Source organism: Phocoena sinus, chromosome 5 (genome assembly GCF_008692025.1).
Source record: "Phocoena sinus isolate mPhoSin1 chromosome 5, mPhoSin1.pri, whole genome shotgun sequence".
NCBI classification, from domain to species: domain Eukaryota; kingdom Metazoa; phylum Chordata; class Mammalia; order Artiodactyla; family Phocoenidae; genus Phocoena; species Phocoena sinus.
This window is the reverse complement of record NC_045767.1, coordinates 137,315,257-137,320,038: the sequence shown is the minus strand read 5'-3', so window position 1 is coordinate 137,320,038 and position 4,782 is coordinate 137,315,257. Positions and strand designations below refer to the sequence as shown.

The following is a 4,782-nucleotide window of genomic DNA, read 5'->3' as shown; positions in this document are numbered from 1 at the left end:
ATTTTTATATGAGAGTATTCAAATGAAAACAAACTGTAATTGCAAAATTTTTAATTCAAGTATCACTAAAAGCAAGATGCACTTATACCAACATTAAGTACTAACTGATACCATGCTGACAGAGCCAGTGCCTCATCCCTGCCATGCAGTCACCGTCGTCAACTGCCCCCTGCATCACGAGGGCTCTGCTAAGTGTTTTACTTCAGTTCTGAGTCTGTTGCTACCCATTCTCTGTTGAAATTATTAATTTCCCGGTACCAGTGCCTTACAAATTCCCACTGCAAAAATATACCCAGATATATTTAATACTTGAATTACTGTAGTCAGAAAGCCTTCGAAAAATTATTTAGAGTCTGGCGCTCAAGATGTCGAAGCGAGGACGTGGTGGGTCCTCTGGTGCGAAATTCCAGATTTCCTTGGGTCTTCCGGTTGGAGCCGTGATCAACTGTGCTGACAACACAGGAGCCAAAAATCTGTATATCGTCTCTGTGACGGGGACCAAGGGATGACTGAATAGACTTCCTGCTGCTGGTGTGGGTGACATGGTGATGGCCACCGTCAAGAAAGGCAAACCAGAGCTCAGAAAGAAGGTACATCCAGCAGTGGTAATTCGACAACAAAAGTCATAGCGGAGAAAAGATGGTGTGTTTCTTTATTTTGAAGATAACGTGGGGGTCATGGTAAACAATGAAGGCGAGATGAAAGGTTCTGCCCTCACAGGACCAGCTGCAAAGGAATGTGCCGACCTGTGGCCCAGGATTGCATCCAATAAAAGAAAAATATAAGAATAAAAATTACTTGCTCCATGTCACTCCTTGACACCACCTAACCCTCACCCCCTCTGTAAAATAAAACTACCCAGTGCAAAAAAAAAAAAAAAAAACTTATTCAGAAATGCATCTACTCCTAGGCCACGTATTTTCCCTGTGAGGTAAGCTTAGCAACATTTGCACTAAATCCCATATTCTTAAACTTTTCTGTCTCATCTATTCACTCCTCATCTAAAAGAGCTTGCTATCACATTTAAGACTAAACAAACTTAAAATAAGCAAAAAACAATGATTCAAATGAAGCCATTCAGTGTCCTCCTGCTGCTGTTCTCTTCCTTCCTGCTTTGATGCCTGGTGTGTGCGTGTTTGCAAATTCACACACACCCAAGACTAACATAAATGGAGAGATGAAAACGTGTTTGCTTACTCCGTTTAGGCCTCACATCCAGAAATCACTGAATCTTCCTTATTTAGAGCCAAACAACATAGAACCATCTAAACAGAGATTCTCAGTGAAGAGTAGCTTATCAGGATTGAGGGACAGATAGAGTAAGGAATGTATGACTTAACAGAGCAGCTCCAATATTGTAAGTTTATATTTTGAAAAGCCATTCTTTATTCCTTTCTTAATAACTACAGAAAAATAACAGAACTGGACCAAATTGTCTTGGTTGCTATGTAGCCACAAAAGATATATACTCTTTCACACCATACACAAAAATAAACTCAAAATGGATTAAAGACATAAATGTTAGACTGGAAACCATAAAACTCCTAGAAGAAAATATAGGCAGAATACATTTTGATGTAAATTGTAGCAATATTTTTTTGCAACTGTCTCCTCAGGCAAAGGTAACAAAAGCAAAAGTAGACAAATGGGACCTAACTAAACTTAAAAGCTTTTGCACAGCAAAGGAAACCATTAACAAAATGAAAAGACAACCTACTGACTGGGAGAAAATATTTGCAAATGATATGACCAGTAAAGGGTTAATATCCAAAATATATAAACAGCTCATACAATTCAATATCAAAATAACAAAGAACCAGATTAATAAATGGACAGAAAACCTAAATAGACATTTTTCCAAAAAAGTCATACAGATGGTCAACAAGCACATGAAGAGATGCTCAACATCACTTCTCATCAGGGAAAGGCAAATCAAAACCACAATGAGATATCACCTCACACCTGTCAGAATGGCCATCATCAAAAAGAACACAAATAACAAGCGTTGGTGAGGATTTGGAGAAAAGAGAACCCTCCTCCACTGTTGGTGGGAATGTAAATTGGTACAGCAACTGTGGAAAACAGTATGAAGTTTTCTCAAAAAAACTAAAAATAGAGCTACCTTATGACCCAGCAGTTCTGCTCCTGGGTATCTATCTGAAGAAAATGAAAACACTAATTTGAGAAGATACATGCACCCCAATCTTCATAGCTGCATTATTTACAATAGTCAAGATACAGAAGCAACCTAAGTGTATCAACAGAGGAATGGACAAAGAAGAAGTGGTACATATATACAATGGAATACTACTCAGCCATAAAAAAGAAAAATAATGCCATCTGCAGCAACATGGATGGAGCTAGAGATTATCATACTAAATGAAGTAAGTCAGACAGAGAAAGACAAATACCATGTGATATCACTTATATGTGGAATCTTAAAAAATGATACAAATGAACTTATTTACAAAACAGAAATAGAGAAAACAAACATGGTTAGGGGAAAGAAGTGGGGGAGGGATAAATTAGGAGTCTGGGATCAACATATATACCCTACTATATATAAAATAGGTAAACAACAAGGTCCTACTGTATAGCACAGGTAACTGTACTCAATCTTGTAATAAGCTATAATGGAAAAGAATCTGAGAAAGACTATATACTGTACCAATTACATATTCTATATTAAAACAAGTGGCCATGAATTCTACTCTCATGATTTGCATATTAACAACAAAATAGGATATTTTTTTCTATTTTAATATGAAAGTGCAAGAGTATATCATGCAAACTAAGAAGGCAAGCATCTGTTCGTGCTAAGACACAGAGCTGTCTTTCCAATGGCAAATTAATATCCTTGCAGAATTCTACACTCATTTTTCAAGCACCTCTCTTTGTTGCACTGATATCTGTGAATTGCAATAAACGATAAATGAAATTAAACTGCTTACTACCAGGTCAGAGAAAGCTCAGAACTATGGATATACATTAATGTAAAGCCAAGTTATAAAATGCATACAAGTTATTTTCGTCATTGAGGGCTTCTTTCCTCAAGAGTAAAGACAAGCTTCCTTCCTCTAGTCCAGGAAAGTTAAAATAATGTTTGTGGGAAGTCCCAACAATGTCTCCTTACCCTAAACTGGCTTTTTATTCCCCGGTCATCTCCCTTGGAGCTTTCAGTACACTGGCTGCCAGGGAAAGATTTGATAGCTTTGTGATGTTTTCATCCCCAGTTGATCTACACGGCCCAACAGAGAACACTAACCCCACCAACTCTGAAGGTATGTGTAGGTTATTCATGCCTGAGGCTCAGGGAGCGCGGCCTCCTGTACTGCCCCCTCCACCAGGCCCCCACCAGTCTTTCAATTACTCATTCAACTATCCTTGCAAATAAATTGCCAACATGAGATTTTTTTTCATATCTGGAAAGAGGCTGTGTGTGTATAGAAAAGACACTTTTAAGTTCTTGATGTATGTTAGGAAAGCATTCTTTTTTTTTTTGCAAAACAGAGAAAATCTGACCTACCATGGCCTAAACAAGGATGTGTTTGTTTTTCTCACATAAGGAAGATGCTGCTTAACCCGAAGGTTTCAGGGCTGGCATTTCCCAGATCCCTGTGAGTTTTCTTGGCCTCACAAGCCTGCTTGTTTCCTCACAGCTGCAAGACCGCTGCTGCAGCTCCACACATTACATCATGTGAAAGGCAGGAAGAAGGTGGAAGGCATGGCAACTGCTCCATCCATTCTTGTGTCAGGACAGCTAACCCCTCAGGACTTCCTCAGCAGGCTGCACCCGTGTCTCATTGCCAGAGCTGTGCCTCTTAGCCACTGAGAAGCAAGGGGGTTGGGAAAGAAAGTATTGTATTCTGTACATAGGACCTGCAAATTAAACTGACAAGAGATAGATTAACAGGGAAAAAAGTTTACAAATTTTATTGATATTATTATATTTAATTGTACATGCATGGAGTCTCCATAGAAAAGAAGTGAAAACTCAAAGAAGTGGTTAGAGTTGAGGGCTTATATACTATTTTAACAAAGATGATAAATTGTGGGAAAGTGACAAGAGAGGGAAGGGGGCGATTGGGCTTCTGTAGGTGGTAAGTTGTGGGCAGGTAAACCCATGGGAAAACCAGTGGAAGAGAGGCTTGTTTTAGTAGTTTGCTTGTGCAAACTCATCTCAGTGACAACTTTCCTTCTCTAGTGATAAGGGTTGTTCTCCTCCTGATTCAGGAGGGAGCAGGGGAATACCTTCACCTGCAGAAGGGATTGTTACATAGCTTCAAAGACCCCCTCTACAAAATGCTTATTAATCACAAAGGTTAACTTTACGATGGAGAAGTGTGGGAGACATTACTATGATGAAGTGACCGAAGTGATCGTCACCAGGAATGGGACAAAGCAGATCTTGCACTACCTGACGGGTTGACATGAGCATCTCTTCTGTGAATTTCTTGCCGAAGGTGCCTAACCTAAATCTAATTATGATGAAATAAACCAAAATTCAGGAACACTCTAAAAAATAATCGAAGATAAGGAAAGACTGAGAAATGATTTCAGATCAAAGGAAACTAAGGGACTGTGACAACAAAATTCAAGGAATGACTATGAACTAGATCCTCTCACTATGAAGGACATTTTTTGGTCAATATGTGAAACTTGAATGTGTTCTGAGATTTCAATGGCAGTAAGGGATCAATGTTCATTTTCTAATTTTGATGGTTCTAGTGTGGAGAATGTCCTTCTAGTAGGAGAATGTCCTTTCTTATAGGAAATACACAC

General features: G+C 38.9%; 1 pseudogene; it reads left to right on the top strand.

Annotated features, from left to right (window-relative positions):
• The first annotated feature begins 361 nt into the window (after positions 1 to 361).
• On the top strand, positions 362 to 785 carry LOC116754025 (annotated as a pseudogene).
• Positions 786 to 4,782: the final 3,997 nt, after the last annotated feature.